Source organism: Pelecanus crispus, chromosome 1, assembly GCF_030463565.1.
Source record: "Pelecanus crispus isolate bPelCri1 chromosome 1, bPelCri1.pri, whole genome shotgun sequence".
NCBI classification, from domain to species: Eukaryota; Metazoa; Chordata; class Aves; order Pelecaniformes; family Pelecanidae; genus Pelecanus; species Pelecanus crispus.
This window is the reverse complement of record NC_134643.1, coordinates 117,685,780-117,709,099: the sequence shown is the minus strand read 5'-3', so window position 1 is coordinate 117,709,099 and position 23,320 is coordinate 117,685,780.

Genomic DNA, 23,320 nt, shown 5'->3' with positions numbered 1-23,320 from the left:
TCAAGATAGATGGTACAGAAACCCACAGATGGATTCAGGTACTGACTCTAAAGATCAATAATGACAATCATGATGGTGACTTACTACTGGAGATACATATTTTGGTAGTGTCTAGGCCTTGTATAACAATGAATAGTCAGAAGATAGATTTAATTTCCGGGTCTGATACCCTACCAAGTCAAGTCTTACTGTATTTATGTGAATAAAAGCTCTATTATCTTTCTGTTCCTTTCCTTCTGAACTACTTGTAGGGATCAGTGTTTGGTTGACTAAGACTCATAAGGGAGTTTTTCATAAAATTTAGGAGAAAAACATGCAGAATATACATTTTCTGATCTGTGTGTGCCTGGGCTCTGTAGGAGTAGAAGGAAAATGGTCTTGGCTTTGCTCAGACCACTGTGCCTGGGATGAGCATGCAGAAGGAATCTCATCGTACATAATACTTTTGGTCACAAAATGGTGTGAGTCTCCTCTGTAGACAGGAGCTAAGGGAGGTGGGCTCAGTAAAGCCATGCTTTTTCACTTGTGACAAATTGGAAGGACATTTGTTTCCAAGATATCAATGTTTGTTTCACTGCTTCCTGAAATACAAGGGAAGGATTTTTACAGGGTCATAGTCAAAATAGTACTAGGGATTGCGAGCAGTAATTTTTTAAAACATTTATTATGAGACTCTGCAGTATCATTAATGGTGTTGCTTGTCTTTGTTAGATATTTAATTGCAGCTTAATTTAACCCACGTAAGTACTCTCCCAGATTTGCTGTATCTGGTGTAAATCATGCTCTCTTTGAAGACAGAGTTCTCTTCCTAATTTCAGTAGGACGAGATTTTCGTCCTCAGAACTGAAAACAGAGTAGGATATTTGAAATTCTTCATGACATTCTGATTTTCTAATCTTTCAGGGAAGTTTTGGATGACTGATTTTTTTTTTTTTTTAAAGAACATTAGGGTCTTAGGTGTTGGAATTAATTTTTATCTGCTCGTTTTAATAAAATAACAATATTCTACATCATCTTCACATTTTATTAATTTGTCTGTTTCCAAGAAGATGGTTTTATTAATGGGTAAGATAGAGAAGGTGTAGTTATTATAAATATATATTATTATAATTATAATGATAATCATTATCATAAGCATTGTTTTATATATAGTATATAACACATTTGGTTTCGTTTCATTTTTATAGAATAATAGAATGTTTGGGTTGGAAGAGACCTTTAAAGGTTATCTAGTCCAACCCCTCTGCAATACAGAGTGACAACTTCAATTAGGTCAGGTTGCTCAGAGCCCTGTCCACACTGACCTTGAATATTTCCAGGGATGGGACATTTACCACCTCTCTGGGCAACCTGTTCCAGTGTTTCACCACCCTCATCATAAAAACTGTCTTCCTTATATCTAGTTTGAATCTACCTTCTTTTATTTTAAAACCATTACCCATTGTCCTGTCGCTACAGGCCCTACTAAAAAGTCTGTCCCCATCTTTCTTATAAGCCCTCTAAGTATTGAAAGGCTGTAATAAAGTCTCCCTGGAGCCTTCTCCTCTTCAGGCTGAACAACCCCAACTCTCTCAGCCTGTCCTCATAGGAGAGATGCTCCATCCCTCTGACCATTTTTGTGGCCCTCCTCTGGGCCTGTTCAACAGGTTCATGTCTTTCCTGAGCTGAAGGCTCCAGAGCTGGATGCAGTACTCCAGGTGGGGTCTCACCAGAGAGGACATACAGTCACTGAGCCTGTATAGGAAGGGACAGTCTGGCTTTCTGAAGGGAAATCCTGGTCCAGCAGCCTTCCAGAGCTCTTGAAGGGGATCAATAACCACATGGAAATCCAGCAGATATAACATAGCTGGATTTTCAAGAAGCCTTTAACAAGGTTTCACAACACAAATTGCCACAGAAACTGAGCTGCTATATGATTGGGGATCCTTCCATAAAAACTGATTAAGAGAGAGAAGCAAAGGAAGAGCTTAATTCCCCCTTTTCAAGGCAGAGAAGAGTCAGTCCCAGGGCATTCCAGGCACCAGTGTTGTGATAGACTCATTTTATTCACCGTCTGTGACAGAAAGGGAAGTGCACTGCCAGATCTCCAAGTCTACTGACAATACTAAGCTTTTCCAGGTAGACAGATGCCATAACAATGGCAAGGACCTCACTAAGCTGAGTGTGTGAGTATCAGATGGCAGATCAGCTTCAGGGTAGACAGATGCAAGGTTGTAAACAAAAGGAAAAAATGATCTGAAACATGCTTATGTGATGCTGAACTCTAAACCATTGGACAACTCTGGATCCACTATCAGCAGTTCTCTGAAAAGTTTCAATCAAGGTGTAGCGGCAGACAAAAAAGCCAACAACACATTGGGCATTGCTAGGAAGGATGCAGGGAAAACAAAACAGAAGCCCACACTGCAGGTGGTTCTGATTTCCATGTCAAAATGCAGCTTGAGCAGCTGCCTCATGAGGAAAAGCTAGAAAGGTCTCAAACCTTTCATTTTGAAGAGGAAAATGCTGAAGGGGATATGATTGTGTTTCAAAAACCATGAAGATGCTGTATACTGTAAAGGCGAAACTGTTACAACCAAATCCTGCAGTACTGGAAGTAGGGGGCACAATAGCAGATTCAAGAAGTATTACACATCAGGCTGTGAAGTTCTGGGACTTGCTTCTGTCAGATTGTGAAGGCAGTCTCTAATGGCATGTTCCGAAGGTGTTTAGACAAATTCAAGGACCATGGATTCATTAATGGATATTAAATAAGACTGAGCAGGGAAGTAGCCTTTGATGCACATAACATCATCCTGGATGCTAAGCGAATTGAGGGAATGGAAGGCAGACAGTAGGCAGGATCTCAAGATAAATAGCTGCTTTTTTTGTCACTGGACAGACCACAAGTCTGACTCAGTAGGACATAGCTTTGGTTCTCATTTGTATGGAGCAGGAGTCAAACCACTGCTGTAAAAAGGCTTCTCTCCCTTTTTACCTTAGTTATATACAGCTGCGCCTATCCAGCTTAGAAGTTAAATGGCATGCTTCAGTTCCAGGCTCTGGCATGTGATCTTTATCTGATCATGCAATTAGTTTGTATGATAAGGAAGCAAAGCTCAATTCCTAACGCATGTTCATGTTTACTTTACTCCCAATTTTTAGCAACAAGTTTATAAATTATCGAATTAATTTTGAAATCCACTGCATTTTTACAGACCTTGCCTCCCTTGACAAGTTTTTCTAGAAATGCTGACTCTGCTATTGTTGAATAGGGAACACTGACTTGGAACAATGAAACCTGGCATCAAATGTTAAGTAACTGTTCAAAACCCAAAAAAGCACTGAAATGATTTAAATTCCTAGATATAAGACCAAGTAACTTGATTGCTGAAAATGCCTACTCAGCAGTGAAGGACAAGAAAAAAAAAGTACTGAAAGATTTATAGGAGTCTTATCTCTTGAGACTGGGCGGGGGGTGGGGGGGAAGAAAAAAAGAACTTCATAACAAAAACAGCTCGATCCATGGAATTGGATAAATATCAGGCCTTTTCTGTTTGCTTTAAAACCTGGTACTCTCCTCCTGAACATAGGCTGCTAACCTCAATCAGCTTCAGGTGGTTCCTCAACTAAATGACATGCCTGACAACATTTGGCCCACATGAATGAAAACAACAAAAGTGAAAGGTAGACTTACAAACAGTATGTATGCCAAATAATCAAAAATGATCAGGCAGTTGGTAATAGCAGAAGTAACCATTACCATTCTTGACCATGTGCACTATGCTTAAGTACCTTTCAACGATGTAAATTTCAAAATACCCTCTTTGTATTTTAAATGACCACAGACATCCTATCCTAAGTGACAATGATAACAGTAAAGATTCCTTAGAATGAAATTACTTATTTAATTTAGTATTCTAAATACTATTCTAAATAGTAATGTCATTAAGTCAATTCAACATCCTTAACTCTTCCAGTCTCAGGAAGAACTGCTACACAGTTGCAGAGAAACACCTCCCACAACAGTCTTCAGCAAATAAAACTCAGATGAACATAAACTGGCAATAGAACAGCCCAATACTTTTTCTGAATTTTTTTCTGATTCGGTATTAAGGACAGCAAGACTGAAAACAGAGGTAAATAACCAATGCTGTTAATATCTATCAATAAAGGATCTTGGCAGTGCAAAAGTTGGGTTCAAATAGTGCTTTGGGGACCCAACAGCAAGTTCTGGGACTACTACCACAACATATACGATTTAGCCAAAATGCTGGTTAAAGTATTTCAGAAAGATACCTCAAGTACATTCATTCACAGTGCTTTTTTCTTGGCTTCTCAATTTTGCATTCAGAGAAGGCATAAGAGCAATGCTAAATAGCCATCACCTGTAATGGCTTGTAAACTACAGCTGATAAGGAAGTTTAATTATAATTATTTCTAGGGATAACATTACTATTAGCTGCAAATAGTTTTTGAAACACCCCACAGTTGCAAAGAGTTTTGCTAGATATGTCAAAGACCTTACAAAGGAATCTACAGAAACTGTTTCCATCCAAGTGCTGATCATTTTGTAGAAAAGGTTAATAGGCTTAGCTAGCTTTAGGGCTACATTATATTAAGAGCTGTTTAAAAAAATAAGCAAAGTGGGCTGCTGAAATACATTCAATACTTCCTACCACAGCCTGAAACATATGATTTAGAGGTAGAGGAGTACTGAGGTAAATTTAGCAACCTAAGGTATAGTCCTATAAATATATTCACAGATGAGAGCAACTATTTTTTTTTAATTATTATTATTTTAAGTACAAATAAGAAAAATCCATTACATTCTACAGCTAAGCTCTCTGAAAGCACTTTAGCTTCCATTAAGCTAAGACATCCCATTAAAGCATCTAAATAAATACGATTATTGTAAAATTCAAACTCTAGTGTAAAAAAACCTAAGAGAGTAAGTTTGTTCTGAAGCCTGGCCAGTTACTTAGGTGCCTTAATCAGAACTGCAGACTGAAGAATCCAGGATTATGAGAAAATCAAATTTACCAATTCTTATAAAGATTTTCCTCTGCATAGTCTTTCCATTAACTTCTAATTTACCTTTCAACTGACGTGCCTTTCTGTTAACATGATCACACACAGTGTCCGTTCTGTCTCAGAACTACTGTGCTAGGCAGTAGTCCAGTAAGTTACACTAGTTTCCAGAAATTCTCAGAAATGAGATAATTAGCTTTTTTTTCCTAAAATTTGTGACATTTATCAAACTCAGATGCTGTAAATTTTTTGAGGAAAATATATACTTAAAAAGACATCAGAAGCATTAGCAGAAAACTTAGAAAGCTCATTTGAAAGTAGAGCATTGTGATTTGCAATGACTAAAACATCTATTGTAAGCACAGTTTGTTTAAAAAAGCAATTCTTAATGGGATGAAAGACTTGATAACTTTACATTCTTATATCCTAAAACACCTTTTTCAAAGAAATATTTCTATTTTACACTAATCACATTCTGTCCTGGTGCAAAGAAAGCTAGCACACAGATAATCAAAATTATGCTTTCAAAAACATTTCAGGATAATGAAAGAAATTATGACCTAATAACATACTAACAAGAAAAAGCTTACCAAAATACTATTTATGTAATGAGAAACCCTTTTGGCATAGAACAATTACAGACTATCAAACTGTGTGTGAACCCTTTCAAATGCAGACAATTCAAAAAAATTGTAAATACTCAAGCAGGATGAAAATGAAGATTTTGTATAAAAGGAAAAGAGTACAGGCTTACAACACAATCTCAATTAACCCTTACCTTTTTAAGCAAAAATAAAAATCTAAATCACTCCAGGAAGCTATTTCAACAGCCAAGAGCATTAGAAAAGCATCCATTTACAAAAGAAGGCATTACAGAAGATATTCCCAATGTCCAATGAATAATTGACTACAGAAACTCCTTAGTCTGGTCTGATTCTACCCACAAAAGCAAGATTTAAGATTATTACTATCTGACTGCTGTTCAGTCACACACATTTTGAAAAAAGATTTAGTTTAGTCTCATGAACATCAACAACAAGAAGCAACTCATTATCACTGTACTCCATGAACACACTCTTTATTGAAAAGTTACTCTGTGCACCTGTGCACATGGTTAAACAGGTTAGGTGAAAGATAAGTATTTGCTTAAGGTACATGGAAACAGACTTCAACACATCCTTTCATAAATAAAAAAATAAAAAATATGTATTCCTTTGATGAAACAGAAATTTGAATTGAAAATGAAGTACCATGTCATGTAGCATGATACTAACCCTAACATTAAATAGGTTTTTTTACTTTTTTTTCTGTCAAGCTGTTTGTCTACTAATTTCTGTGTAGAAGCAGTATTAAGTGAGCTTATGATCACTGCTTTGTTTTTTCCAGAGTTATATAAAATTAACTAAAACTATACAAAAGCTAAAGAACAGTAACTAAGGAGGTACAAAGAAACTAATTTGGGAACAGCATAGATTGTTAAAACAAAAAGACAAATGTCATTTCAAATTTTGCCTGAAAATGCACTTCATGATCAAGTCTATCATGCTGTAAGTTTTGAGTTTTGATGAGTTTTTTGATAGCACAGTAGTGCTGACACAATCTGACAAATATAGACTGTCCACTGCTACTAGGAGCAGTAATTTTTAGCAATCACCTTTTCATATAAAAAGTATGTCAGAGTCTGACCTGTGACATTCTGCTAGGAGTTTTTGGAGGACAGATGTATAGTAACAGTGCAAAATTGTCCATTAACATGAATGAATACACTCTATTAGTCAGTCATATTAGTTGTATTTAAGCCAACAGAACAATCTTTGATGGAAAAAGGCTGAACCATATTTAAAATACAATGATATGAAAGAAAGAAACTATGAAGGTTTGAGTCTGTTATGAATTTTGCCAGAAAATTTCACTGAATAAAAGACTAACTATAAAAGACTAACCATGACTTGCAGAGAGACACACAGCCTCACATACTGCCTATAGACTTATCTCTAAAATATTTCTATCAGGTACTTGGAAGTTTAATGAACAGTTTCAAACCAGTTTAGTTAGAAAAGTCTCAGGTGAAAACAACATAATTCTTTTTTCAGCTTAAGAAAATTACTTGTATGCAACATGTAGCATTATAGATAGTATTAGTGTTTACAATTCCATGTGTGTTCTTTATTCATATATTTATTTACTTGTTACTCATGCACTGTACTCTAAGAGAAGGCATCACTCGAAGTATTATCCAACATTTGAGAACAAAGAACTAATCAACACTGTCATTCAGAAGACAGCGGAAAGCAGACAGTATTGTATGTACAGTTAAAATGAAAAGACTGAAATAATTTTTCTGCTGTCTGAAAATTTCAAATATCGATATGTAAATGAACAAAAAAATTACACAATACATCATACTGTTCCAATTTTAATTCTTTTTACTTAGAAATTAAAAACCAGTTCCTCAACATGCAAATACTGTATTGAGAAAGATAACAGACATGTTCTTGGGAGTTTTGCCCAAGATGGACTATGACTGAAACAAAGACATTCAGGTATTTAACTGATATTAATTCCTCATTTCCTACCCTATTGACCACTTGAGTAATGTTATAAAGTGTTAAAATTGTAGCATTATGATGTGTTATGATTTAGCCCTGTTCTTCAGAAGATTATTCTGCTTTTCTATTTTTCTGAAGTCATTTAAATACAGCTAAAATGTTTAGGTTTTAAGAATTTGAAAACAGGGTTTTCTCAAATCTCTTAATCAAATTCCTGTTTTTCAGATTAAGCCTTTACTAAGACCAACCGTCAGTTCATCAGCATTAGCAATGTAATGTTTAGGTTATTTAATGTAAATAAAATATTTAGCTGGCAGTTAAAACAGATTTTCATGATGCATGTAATTTAGCAAACACTTAAAGAGCAGTAAGAAGACTAGGAACTAGGACCCTGCACTTTGGTTCCATATCCAGAGTAAGAACTTTAATGAAGAAATCTCAATTTTTGCAATTTCTGAAAACATTACATCATTTCTGAGTATAATAAAATTTGTTACATTACAATAGGCAATTTTGGATCTATGGACTTCCATCCTTACAAGGGAAGGATGTTACAAAGTCAAAATCATATACAATATAAGTCAGTTCTAGTCCTAGACATACACCACAATTCTCTGAGCAAAAATAACAAGCCAAAAAAGTCTATAAATATGCCAAGAAAGTAACAACATCAAAGAAAGAATAAAAAATGAAAAATCAGATCCCAAAAGGAAAAAGAAAAATAGCCCTCTTTGGTGGATATCACCAGTCTTTAAACACCTCACCAACTGAAGAGCATATGGGTTATACTCTACTTCCCAGAGTGACTCAAAAAAAAATTGGTGTTCATTTTAGAAGGTATTTCAGTGATTTAAACCCTTACTGGCAGAGCACTGTGTAATAGCTAAATTGTTTGTACTGTAAGCCCAGCATCAGTGAAAATTGTTCTGACTAATTCTTATTCCTCTATCTAAGCAGCTTCTAGAATAATACAAACTATCAGAGAACCTATGGAGAGCAAATAAATTCAACACCCACAAAACTACAGCCACAGGAGTGTATTACGAAATCAATGTTTGGACATCATTAAAAAAAAAAAAAAAAAAAAAAAAAAGCCTGTCATAACATCTGTTGCATGTTTTAAATCTCTTCAGCCAGCCAGAAATGGCCCCTGCCACTATTACAAAACAAGTAAGTCCAAACTAAGTGTGTATTTTCTGCATATCTTGTTTTCCAGCTGTCACCTCCTCTCTTGTTTAAATGGAAGCCAACAGGGAAAAAATGCCTTGTATTTGTCACTTGCTTTGACTGAACATATTTATTACATCATGATTTCACTGTACACTAACTATTGATCAGAGAACTTCCAGGTGTCCACAGATCCAAGACCACAGAACTTTTAAAAACTAGAAGGCATCTCTGGAGATCACCTAGTCCAATTCCCTGCTCAGAGAAGAGGCACACAAGGCAGGATGCCCAGGACAACAGCCAGTCAGATTGTGAGCAACTCCAAGGATGAAAACACTCCTTAAGGCAGCCTGTTCATCTATTCAATCACCATCATAGTAAAAAAAGGGGGGTTTAAATTTAATTTCCTCTGTTTCATTTCATGCCCATTGTCTGTTCTCCTGTCATGCCACACAGAACCACTGACAAAAGTCTGGCTTTTTTGCCTTACTCCCCACCCCATCGGGTGTTCACACACATTGACAAATCTTTCACATCCAGTGTCACACAGCTGCAGTATACCAGAGCTGACCTTGAGCACCAGCAGCCAAATCTTAAGGCAGGGTGAGGGGGAAAACACACCCAGAGCCCATTGGTGCACTTTGGAAATAAGTAGAGGGAATGTGTTTTCAAAGTTTCATGCAGAGGTGTCCCTACCACGTCTCTGGAGACATTAATACAAATTACTTAAAGCTGACAAACTGGACACTCCACATCAGTGACAGCATGAAACTATATGTACTGTTTGGTCAATCAAGGGCACACACAAATCTGGTGGAAAAATTGCCAACATTTCATTTAATAGTCTCTAAAATAACTGACCTTAATGAACAGAAGAAAAACCAATAGGTCTTCATGTAAGTAGACCAGAACAATTCATGTAGGGTGAGCTTTATATAATGTATACTGGCAACAGAAATCCTAAGCAGAAGGACACAGCTTTGTGCTGAGCACCTGTCCAAGACCAAATTTCTCAATTCTGATACTGGCATGCACTGGGAACATCCATTCAGCAGGTGTTACCCATGCTGTCCCCTGTTGGCAAAAGAAGCACAGAACCATTCTTAGTGTATTTTTCTAATGGAATCAAACTAGAAAAAATAGGAATATGTTGACTAAAAGCATATAAGGACATGTAGGAATCCCAAAACTCACCAGTGGTTTTGGAGAAAATTATGCATTTAGAAAATGTTTAGCTCCTATTTATTATTGAAAAAAAAAAAAAAGTCAAACAAAACAAACAAATCTAGCTGCTAGTTTATCACCCCTTTATGAACAAGGTAGAGCTGGAATGCACTCAGAGTATATCCTTTGCAATTTATTTCCTAGCCTTCATTCCAATAGTTTCTCTATTACTCTTGAAGACTGACCTTTCAGTGGCATGTTAAAGGACTAATAGTTTAAACAGTAAATATAGCTTTTGTGTAGCAACACCATTCTTCATTCCACTGCATTTCTGCTTTACACAATATTACCTCTAGCTGTCAACATTTTTAAATTATCTGCCTTCTGCAGGAAATGTTTATATCCACACTAACCCTTGAGAAATACAAGACAGCACATTTTTTGCATTACTTTTCATTGTTATTCCAAATTAAGGTGATACACGGCAATTATATCCCGAAGCATAAATTGTTGCATATGATTAAAATTACAGAAGCTCTATGTTATTTTTTCTTATATTTTTTCCCCCTTTTCCTCAATTTCTGAATGAATTTGTCTTTTTGTTTATTTTGGAAGCACCTGAAGCTTCAACACCATCTAAAAGTCCCAAATGTCTTCCAGAAACAAATGAAGTTAATTTCAACTTCTACTACCTACATGCATTTTCAAAAACCTAATCTGTGTTACACAAAGTACTATAGTGTAGTTTGATAGTATCAAATACAAGATAAATGTAACTCATGGGCAGTAAACAATTCAGAAGACACAAATGTGTCTATGGAAAGGCTAATTCATGCCAGGAATAAGATGATCATCAGGGTTTTTGGTACTGACCAAAGCTATGGGAGAAGTCCTTTAGCATACTGTTCAGAGAACAGGACGCAGGATTGGTTTTCCCCTCATAAAAGGAATAAGGCATCATCATTTGTTCTCAGAAAGCAGTAAGTGCAACTAACTGAGAAAAAGGAGGTAAATTAAGATTTTTGAGACAGGACCAGTACAGTGAAATTGCTTATAACCATAGGTGCTTTCCTCTCTCCTCAAGTGTTAGGAAATCTTGTAAATGAAGCCAAAGCAATGTATGCAATGAGAGGTAAGAGATTCAGTTGTTTGATACATTTTTCACTTTATTATGATTTTTTTTTTTCAAGAAACGTAAGAATTATTTTTAGCAAATAAACCTTGTCTGGCTGGTGAATGCATACTAGGTCAGTCCCAAGAGTTCACAATAGCTCAGAAGATGGTTACTGATGGCAAAAATGTCTTTGCAGCAATCCCAAAGGAATTACAGATCAGGTGGAAAACCACCTTCTGTATATTCAGAGAACCCTCCCCATAAAAATTCCATTATCAGAACCACAACAACTGACATGGGGGCACTTGATGTCTGACGCCTGCTTCAATGAGTCTTAGAGTCTTTATATTCACGAACCTTTCGAGGAGATTCAACGAAGCAGCAAAAGTAGTTATACCAATTCCAGATACAGCTAGATAAGAAACTTCTTCAGGTACAAAAAAAGAAACATTTATTTTAACTCTTTCCTGGACTTGCTTTGTATCACAAGAAAAAAGGTATGATGGGCAGTTTTCATAGTCATAGGATTCACTGACATTGAGAGAAACTGTAGAGGCAAACAGGTTTCCCTTCAACTGCCCATCTCCTTCCTGACCGCAGGGCCACAGTTTTCCTGAATCTGTGTGCCTTAAATTTTGACAGCTACCTCTTAAACGGTTATAACAGAAAACTTCCAATAAGTGTAATGAGCAATAATTGAAGTGAATAAAACAGATTACTAACATCTTCTTGAACTGTTGAAAGTTTTCCCTTACTGGACCTGAAACATGCCATGGAAGTACAGGCAAAATGCGGTTAAGGCATCTGCATTATTGTGTTTTCTTTATTCCACATGCTTACTCATTCCCTCACAGCTTTCCTAAGTAAACTCCCAGAATAGCACGACACAGAAGAGACAGTATAGGAACCATTTCAGACCAAGCTGGGTAGGTAAGGTGAGGGAGAGAATGTCTCTGGAGAAACTTGCTAGTTTACATGTATAATCACAACTGAAGATGTTTAATCCTTTTTTTCTGTTCAATTATCCATTGCAATAATAAACTGACATTAACAACCCCCTATCACAACCACATTTTCTAATATAGGCAAAGCTTCTGATAAACCAGGATATATATCTTAATAGAAAGATAAAGCTGTGGCTGTGATAACTTCACATCAACTTTATTCTTAGCACCCATATACAGACATGCATGTTTGTGATTTGCAGGATAACTAGTTTTATCATAAAAAGGTAGGTAAAATTCCATGTTAGATACAGTTATTCAGTATAAAATGACTATGCTTGTAGCAATTCCTCCCTGCCTGCCAAGACAAAAAAAAAAAAAAAAGTCATGATTAAAGTAACCTTCTGGGTCATTTGTTCATTTGTTCAGCTGTTAAAGTCCTGTCATAAAAACAGACCAAAGCCATATGGACTGACAAGATTTAGAGATTAGTAGATTCCTCTGTAGCTTAATGGCATGACACCGTCCCATTTGTGGGAATAAAGAATGAAGTTATTGTCAACTGCTATCATTGATTTTACATAGAAGGAGTTCAAAGACTGCAAGGATGAGAAGTTGCATATTGCTTACAAGAAAGCTAGATTACAGGCATGAAACTCTAGTACAATTCTTCTTACCACAGCAGCAGATATTAAATGCTTTTTTCCCCCACCACACTCACCACCTACATGCTTCCACAGATGACAGAGGAAATCACATAAGAGTTCTGTATTCTACTTCTTAAGTATTTTGGTTTAATACTTTGGTTTAGCTTAAATCACTGGTTTAAGCCATTTAAGCTAACCTGTCTGAAGGAAATTAAAGAGCACACAGAAGTGGCTCTGCTGCTTGAACAGTGGGAGTGGTAACTCCTCTGACAAAAGGGCAACATTGAACTGATGAGCAGGAAAATTTTAAATAGCTGTGCCACTGCATGAGTTGGCCATCTGTCAGTTAACTCTGCTTAATACAAAGCCAAGTGTTCAACACCTTGGAATATATACACGCTCCAGAGAATATTTTAGAGTTCTGCATATATTTTAAAAGAAAAAGAAATCACCAGTGTTGTGGTTTAATCCTGGTAGGTAGCTGAGTACCACCCAGTCACTCGCTCACTCCCCACAGGTAGGATGGGGGAGAGAATCTGAAGGGTGAAAGTCCAAAAACTCATGGGTTGAGATAAGACAGTTTAATAGGTAAAGCAAAAGCTGCACATGCAAGCAAAGTCAGAAGAGGAATTCATTTGCTACTTCCCATCAGCAGGCAGATGTTCAGCCATCTCAGGAAAGCAGGGCTCCATCACATGTAACGGTTACTTGGGAAGACAGACACCACATAACTCTGAATGTCCCCCACTTCCTCCTTCTTCCCCCGGCTTTTATTGCTGAGCACGATGTCACATGGTATGGGATATCCCTTTGGTCAGTTGGGCTCAGCTGTCCCAGCTGTGCCCCTTCCCAACTTCTTGTGCACCCCCAGCTGACTCGCTGGTGGGGTGGTGTGAGAAGCAGAAAAGGCCTTGACTCTGTGTAAGCACTGCTCAGCAATAGCTAAAACATCTCTGTATTACCAACACTACCAACACCAAACACTACAAATCCAAACGTAACACCAGACAAGCTACTATGAAGAAAATCTCTTTCTCAGCCAAAACCAGTACATTCTCCCCAACTTTTTCCATATTGTTTGTGTCATGCTCAGGTCACACACTATCTCAATGCATCCTCATTAACCATCATCCCCCTTTCCCATTCTTTGATCTATATACAGATATCATTCCCTTAGTCTATGGATCACCTCTGTAAAATGTCCATAAAATGTCCATGAATGTCCACAAAATGCCCACTGAGTTCATTCAGTCCATGACTTTGGGCTCCATCTGTTATGGTGGTCACTCAGGACAAGAGAGGTGGTGTGTTACGTGGAGTTACTAGGTACCAATGCCAGCTCAAATTGGGTCACTGCTGCACTTGCACTGTCTCTTGTGAGGATCGTCCTCCATGGTTCAGGTGGCCCCTACTATAGTACTTCCTATAACTTGCAACTCAAATCATGGGTTACAACAATTCAAAGGTATATCCATGGCAATCCCCACACCTGGTCCGTTTGGACCAGACCATAGGGTTTAACTTTCAATGAACTCCTCCCCTTGCCACTGCTCCAGTGCGGCCTTATCTACGAGCCACAGTCTCTTCAGGGGTATACTGGCTGTGGCATAGGCTTATCCACAGCCACAGTTTCTTTGAGGTGCACCTGCAGAAATGCAGCCATACCCATGGCCACAGTTCCTTCAGGGTTGTACCTGCTGTGTTATGGACTTACCCACAGCCACAGATGCTTCAAGGTGTTTCAGCATGGCCTCATACACAGCCACTGACAGTTCAAGATGTACCTGCTGCAGCATGGACACATCAATGGCCACAGACACCTTGGGGTGTCCTGTTCCCATGAGGATTCACCCACAGGTAGCTGTTATCAAAATGTTCCCAGGCACAGCAGAGTAAGATAGGCAGTACAGAAAGCAGCAAAAGCAGAAAGCAGCCACTAGCAAGCACTAGACTCTAAAATACTGTAAGGCAAGCAAACCCCATGGCAAGAACAGAAGCCTGCCAATTAATAGCTAAACAGCTATAAATTCAATCTAGCATATTCCAATCAAAAATCTTTCATTATCTCAAACCCTTCGAGCCCCATATTAGGTGCCAAAAAGGACTGTCTGGTTTAACCCTGGTAGGGAGCTGAGCATTACACAACCACTTACTCACTGCCCCCCAGTGGGATATGGGAGACAATCAAAAGAGTAAAAGTAAGAAAGCTCATGGCTTGAGATAAAGACAGTTTAATAAGTAAAGCAAAAGCCACATACGCAAGCAAAGCAAAACAAGGAATTTGTTCACTACTTCCCATCAGCAGGCAGGTGTTCAGCCATCTCAGGAAAGCAGGGCTCCATCACATGTAACGGTTACTTGGGAAGACGAATGCCATCACCCCCTTCCTTCTTCTTCCCTCAGCTTTATATGCTGAGCATGATGTCAAATGGTATGGGATATTTTTTTGGTCGGTTGGGGTCAGCTGTCCCAGCTGTGTCCCCTCCCAGCTTCTTGTACCCCCCCAGCCTACTCACTAGTGGGGTGGTATGAGAAGCAGAAAAGGCCTTGACTCTGTGTAAGCACTGCTCAGCAGTAACTAAAACATCCCTGTGTTATTAACACTGTTTTCACCGCAAATCCAAACCATAGCCTCTATGAAGAAAATTAACTCTTATCACAGCTGAAATGAGTACAACCAGTTTCATACTTAAAAAAACACTTTGATTTTGAGGATTTTCCAAAGTGACACAGTAAAGAGAAAACAGGGCAGTTCTGAGTAAGTTAACCCAGGTCCCTGGAAAAACAGCCACAATAATGTATTATCTGTGCTAAGTACCACTTACCACCATGATTGTAGTGCCTAAAATTCAACCATGGACATGGCAATGATCATAGTGAACACACACCCTAACCAGTGCAGAACTGAACTGGTACAAACAGATATCAACTAGACCAAAAAAAAAAAACCAAACAAAAAAACCCCACCAACCCCAAAACCCAAACCTCAAATAAATTTGAGTCACAAATAGCTTTATGGAATCCATGATCTGCCAGAGGATATTTCATAAAAATAAGTTGATTGTCAACTACATTATCAGTGATTTCCTGAGTTATTTTTTTTTCACAGTAGGTCCTGAGACTGTGAAATATGAATTACAAAGTTAACTCAGTTACAGAAGCTCTTCAATAAAATAAATATAATAATCTACTTAATAGAAAATTAGCATGATTTCCCATATACTTTTGCCAGCAACGCTGTAAAGAATGCTCATTTCTGCAGATTCTTTCTTTATTCAATCTAACCCATGTCTCTAAATAGTTTAAACGCAATGCTTACTTTGAGAGTGCTGAAATGCAGTGACCATCAGCAAACAGTGATAAATACTACTATTGACAGCTTGAGGGGGTTTAATATGTAAATGCTGGTGAAGGCTCATTCTGCAGTATGTGCTCCATGAGCAGAGGACCTACAGAACACGAAGTATGAAAATAGACTAAGATCTTACATAAAGCAACCACATAAATGAGGATTACAGTTGTGAAGTGACAACCTATTAGTTTCAGAAGCATTTACTTTTGCTGTGCTATAAAGACTTTTGAGAAGGAAGTGTTCAGATTTGGAATGCATTCAATTTACCTTATTTACTCTTTTCACAAATAATTTCCTCAACTCCAAGAGTAAAGATTATGGTGAAGGTCTTCTAAAGGTCAATCAGCCTTTGAACTTTTAAGAAAAAATTTTTATTAGGAACAATGTAGCATGGGACAGAACATACCATCCAAGACTCAAAATCTGAAACTGTTTTATCATAAGGTAACTCACATGCTTGAGTGTTTCCAGGATTACATCATCTCAGGAAAATATGTGATTCTGAAACATTAAACTTCAAGTCCTTCAGTTCAATAGGTTCAATATAACTTGTCTGTGGTACCCACATTTTACTTCCTAATTTCAAAATACTTCTTATATAGGGAACCAAAATACTTTTTGTACTATGCTACTCAAAAGATGTTTACTACATATTTCAAGGATAGTATTTTTGAAGGTACATAGTTTCCTAGTAAAGCCAATTAACTCCAAGGGAAAAAGTTAGGACAAGGAGTGTTTCTAGAAATTCCAATCCCTCACCCATCTTGCACTTTCAACAAGTTTCACACTTCTACAACAAATTCCTATTATTTAAGTGCCCCACACAAATGGAGTATTTCCTGCTTTAACAAATACCTAGATACCAGTGCTATCTTAGGGTTTCTGCTTTTCTCTTTGCAGAAGGCCAGCAAGCATCTTCCGTATGCCAGGAACTTTGTTCTAATAACTGGTGACCCTGAGATAGCCTAACCATAAATGCAGATGCTATGTATTAAAAACAAACAAACAAACAAAACAAAACAAACCGAGAAACTCCACAAAAACCCAACTGATACTTAAGGCCATACCTTAACAGTTTATTACTTCACAGCAGTTTATTCCCCCTGCCCCCCACAGCCCACTTCTCCAAGCTAGTTTTGCAGAATCTGCTAGACATGAGAGACAGCTCGGGGCTTGTTTTATTTTGTTTAATTCTATCAGAATGTAGCATTAGGAAACTCAGTTTCCTCATATTGCATCACACTGAAGGGAAGAATGGATAGAGCCTGTTCTTGCAGCATTTATACCTATAAGCACTAATGTTTCCAGTCATATTACTTCCAAGCTGGGCACATATTCATTTTCATCTTTTCTTTGGAAGTTGTTTCATAAGGTCTTTTCAGTAATTCATGAACTTTGTTTCCCTTCCCACTATGCCCTCCATGTTGTTTGTATTTTTCTCATCATATTTTCCAAGGATGTTCACAATACACTGAAAGTAGTCTTAATCATACCATGAAAGATGACACTGACATTTTTTTAGAGGATCAGAATCACAATTGTGTAACTGAAGCCATACTGCAAGGAGAATAGTAGGTATAAATAAATACCAGCAGTATACACAATGACAGAAATACTTACTCAACAGCAGAAGCCCTGTTCATAAGAAAAAAAAACAACAAAAAATAAGTTGCCATCAGCAACAACTCCCACTAATTTCTCCCTGAAAAAATGAAAAAGCTAATAATTTACAGCTGAGAATGCAATGATCTTTGCTAGGTGGATTTACTTTCCAGAGGTAAGGGATACAAGATCTAATCACTCAGTCTGAAAATCATTTTGCAGTTCATGTCCATTTTGTCACAGGATTTGGGTAATCACACAACCTGCAAGCCTGGATTAATTTCTAAGCATTTTCTTTTATTATGGTAGTACAGAATAGTACTAAAGTAACAGAAAACCTTCCTTGACTTACTCAAGCTCATGTAGTTACAAAGGAAGGGCAAGAAATTGTGGCTGAAATTCCCAACACTCTTAGTCCACTCACTTTCTACTTTATGTCTCAATTCCTGTTTTGTAAAATACATGAATAATTAAACACATGAAAATGGAGAGCAGCCCTTCTCTACATCCAAGAAAAATAAAAGCATTAAGAAAATTTCTCAGATACAACAACAAAATCTCAGAAGTACCGTCCTTTGTTTCTCCTCACATTTCTTTTCCCTTGAACAATGCCATTTATCAGGTTTACAATATTATGGGCCCATGAGGCAATGAGGAAAGTAAGTAATGGAATATGGGCCACATGGCAGCTCTATCACACTATCCCCCTTTCCTGAAGTTATCACACTGAGTTTTCTAGCCTGTTAGATGACTTTGGGACACCTCACCTTTATTTCTACTTATTTAATGAAGCCTGTGATACCATCCTCTATTCTTAAAGATGTCAGTATTTACCACTTTAGAGTGCTGTGTCTGATGTTACTGTGAATGAAGTGCATAAATCCTTTTTTCTATAGTAATAGTCACTTAAAAAACAGGCACTGATAACACAAAATGTCCATTTAAGCTATCCCAGCAGTGTATGGATGCACCCTTCCAAAATTCTTTTTGAAAGTAAAAGGTCAAAAATAGATGCTGTGGGAGAGAGGACTGACTTTCACAATTACCACAGGTAGAGAACAGTCTAACTCCTTGAGTAAGATGATGATAATTCTCATGGACTAAGAATTAAAACAAGACATGGCTGGCTTTACACGGTATGTTTAAAAACAATGCAGCTTTGACAAAGCCAGACTGTTGGGATGTGTTTCGCTAGTATCATTTTGATTCAAAAGCTGAAATCCGTGACAAAATGCAGTCATCATATCCTATATTTAATGCCAGTATGCCAGACTTCAAAGATATGTAAAAACCATTTCAGGAAAGCATACTGGATTATACTAAACAATTTGTGCTGTATTGATTACACAGGCATCAGATCTGCACGTGAGCTAACACATATTCCATCTCCATCTACAAGCTGTGAATGAGAAACTACTCTTTTCCCAGGAATCTACTTATAAGTAAGAGAGAAAGACAGAGCATGTACACATTTAAAGAGACCTGTTGATATAATTCAGGAAAGATGATCAGTTATTTCAACTTGCACAAAGTGCAGGGTGTCTTAAGGTCAGGTATTGCCTGGATATCAATACTGTTCAGTCTCTACATTTCATTTATCTAAAGCATTAGTTCAAGTGGCAGTGAAATACTGGTGCACCACAGGTGCCCAAGTCTCACTTGGAAACCACCATCTTCTCTGTGGCAATCTTGCTGGCTGACCCTACCTGCAGCCCACCGAACGGTTAGTCTTATGAACGTTTAACTCTCATACAGGAGCCTTCAACAGCATATTTGTTTTAGTGGACCAAAATAAAAAAAAGTTGACTGAAGATGAACTTACAGATGAAATGATGACAGAAGAGTTTAAAGAAACAGAGTACGAGCTTGTGCATTCTGCCTCCAGTCTCTCCAGTCAACACCTGCAGTATTTCTCTTGTCTCTTTTCTTCAGAAATTCTTTCCCTCCAGATTATTTTCCAGAATCTTTTCTTTTTTCTTCCCATGTTATATTTCTCCAAGTGTCAAAGAGTATTCTGTTGGTGTTCTGGAGTTCATATGCCAAAGCTTTTAAGCATAATCTTCTATTGATAAAGAACAACATTAAAAAAGCATTAGAAATACTTCTTGTTTGTTTGTTTTTTTTTTTAACAAGAACCATTATAAGTTTCTTCGAATTTTCTCTGCTCATGAGCAGTCCCTCTGCCACCTTCTACAGAGAAGCATGCATTCTGCTGTATCATGAGAAATCCTGAAATGTTTCAACCTGAAACTCACTTCATGGTCAATTAAAAGAATGTGTGAAAAGCAGCCTTAAGAAACTATACAAAAACATGAGAGGGTACAGAAACATACACACTGCTAAATCTGATGCTGGAAGGCTACTTACAAAGAAAAACATATCTGCACACATTAACTGCGTTAACTGCAAGATGAACTTGTGATACTGGTATTACAGAAATGCAAGCTTCCCCTCCTCTTGCCCCAGCTCTCTCCTGAAAATCATTTCAAAGTTTGAGCTTAACCTTCAATGTAAGGTCACTCAGTTTCTTGTGGCTCAAAAGAATAAATTGATGAAGACATAATATTGCTATTAAGTGTTCCACACCTTTCTGAAATCTACAGTTAACTATCAAAACACTAAAAAGATAAAATAATCTTGCCAAAGTGCTGGCTTGATTTTAACCATAACTTTACCTATTCTACCCATGAGTGTTCTCTATAGCTTACTGGCACCCAACGTGTTCCAATTCTACTAGAATTCCCTCCTTACTTCAGTGCATACATAGGTCCGTCTGAAAAAATCTATAAGCAAAGTTAAAATATTATGATACTTTTGTCATGTTAGCTGACATAGCAACACATAATATTACCAGTTCTGTATTAAGTATACTTAACTCTGATTTCTGCAGCCACTGTAGGATGAAAACCCTTGAATTAAAGATAAATGCTGCAGCCTCTTTCCTTAGCTCACTGCAGCCTCTTTGCTTTGCTTTGCTCACTGCAGCCTGTCCAGATCCCTCTGCAGGGCCTTTCTACCCTCAGGCAGATCAACACTCCCACCCAGCTTGGTGTCATCTGCAAACTTACTGTGGGTGTGCTCAGTCCCCTCGTCCAGATCATTGATAAAGATATTAAACAGAACTGGCCCCAGTACTGAGCCCTGGGGAACACCACTTGTGACTGGCTGCCAACTGGATTTCACTCCATTCACCACAACTCTTTAGGCCCAGACATCCAGTTTTTTACCCAGAGAAGATACACCTGTCCAAGCCATGGGCAGCCAGTTTGTCCAGGAGAATAGTGTGGGAAATTGTGTCAAAGGCTTTACTAAAGTCCAGGTAAACAACATCCACAGCCTTTCCCTCATCCACTAAGGGGGGCAACTTGTCGTAGAAGGAGATCAGGTTGGTCAAGCAGGACCTGCCTTTCATAAACCCATGCTGACTGGGCCTGATCTCCTGGTTGTCTTGTATGTGCCATGTGATGATCTGCTCCATAACCTTCCCCAGCACTGAGGTTAGACTGACAGGCCTCTAGTTCCCCAGATCCTCCTTCCGGCCGTTTTTGTAGATGGGCGTCACATTTGCTAACTCCAGTCAACCAGGACCTCCCCAGTTAGCCAGGACTGCTGATAGATGATGGAAAGTGGCTTGGTGAGCACTTCCGCCTGCTCCCTCAGTACTCTTGGGTGGATTTCATTCAGCCCTGTAGTCTCGCGTATGTCTAAGTGGTGTAGCAGGTCACTAACCATTTCCTTTTCGATTATGGGAGCCACATTCTGCTTCCTGTCCCTGTCTTGCAGCTCAGTGGGTCAGGTAGAATCATGGAATCATTTAGGTTGGAAAAGATCTTTAAGATCAGCCAGTCCAACCATTAACCTAACACTACCAGGTCCACCACTAAAACCAATTAAGGGTAGAGTAATAATTAATTTCAAGTCGCCTGGCTTGGTGGCTGGATTATTTATAATGAAAGTAAAAATTAGGACTCATTAAGATTGGAAAGGACCTCTAAGATCATCAGTCCAATCAGCAACCCAACACCACCATGCCTAATAAACTATGTCACAAAGTGCCACTTCTACCCATTTTTTGAAAACCTCTAGGGATGGTGACTCCCCACCTCTCTGGGCAGCCTGTTTCAATGCTTGACTACCCTTTCTGTGAAGAAATTTTTCCTAATATCCAAACTAAACCTCCCCTGATGCAACTTCAGCCCATTTCCTCTTGTCCTATTGCTAACTACATGGGAGAAGAGACCAATACCCACCTCACTACAACCTCCTTTCAGGTAGCTGTAGAGAGCCATAAGGTCTCCCCTCAGCCTCCTCTTCTCCAGGCTAAACAGTCCCAGTTCCCTCAGTCACTCCTCATAAGACCCGTGCTCCAGACCCTTCACCAGCCTCGTTGCCCTTCTCTGGACACGCTCCAGCACCTCAATGTCTTTCTTGTACTGAGGGGCCCAAAACTGGACACAGTATTCCAGGTGCGGCCTCACCAGCACCGAGTACAGGGGGACCATCACCTCCCTGCTCCTGCTGGCCACACTACTCCTGATACAAGCCAGGATGCTGTTGGCCTTCTTGGCCACCTGGGCACACTGCTGGCTCATGTTCAGCCGGCTGTCAACCAATCCCCATGTCCTTTTCAGCCAGGCAGCTTTCCAGCCACTCTTCCCCAAGCCTGTAGTGTTGCATGGGGTTGTTGTGACCCAAGTGCAGGACCCGGCACTTGGCCTTGTCGAACCTCATACAGCTGGCCTCGGCCCATTGGTCCAGCCTGTCCAGGTCCCTCTGCAGGGCCATCCTACCCTCCAGCAGATTGACACTCCCACCCAGTTTGGTGTCATCTGCAAACTTACTGAGGGTGCACTCAATCCTCTCATCCAGCTCATCGATAAAGATATTAAACAAGGCTGGCCCCAAAACAGAGCCCTGGGGAACACTGCTTGTGACCGGTCACCAACTAGATTTAACTCTGAGGTACCCCAACAACAACTGGTCTTACTATTAAAGAATGAGGCAATGGCGACATTAAGTACCTGAGCCTTTTCCTCATTTTTTGTCATTATGTTTTCCCCTGCATTCAATAAAGGATGGAGATTCTCCTTAGGCCTTATTTCATTGATAAGTTCTGATGAAAGACATTGAAGTACGTTAATACCCTGGAAAATAGAGAAACATGCTTCATGGATAAAACTTTTCCTTCACACTGGTGCTTTGGATTTTAATTTTCTTTATATATTAAAATCAATCAGCTGCAGTACAACAGTATGTTAAAAAATGAGCTTATAACATTCAGGATGGAACTGATTACAAAAAACCTCACCCATTCACAGGACATATTTTCAGTTTCATACTCAAAATGTTCAGCAATTTGGATAAAGCACAAACCAGAAATGCAAGAAACCTAGCCTCTCTTCAGAGCACAGATTTGCAAGAAATTGAGAAATGCATCCAAGTATTCCACTCTTCCCCACAGTCTCTTTGATTAAAGAGTTTCAGGCTACCATTATTTTCCTGTTTTGTGAAGTCGTTCAGATGTCTCACTTCTCAAGTGGAATTCAAAGAGATTTAGAATCATAGAATCATACAATCATTGAATAGTTTGGGTTGGAAGGGACCTTTAAAGGTCATCTAGTCCAACCCCTCTGCAACGACCAGTGACAAGTTCAACTAGATCAGGTTGCCTAGAACCCCATCCAACCTATGGAAACCTTGAATATTTCCAGGGATGGGGCATTTACCATCTCTCTGAGCAACCTGTTCCAGTGTTTCACCACCCTCATTGT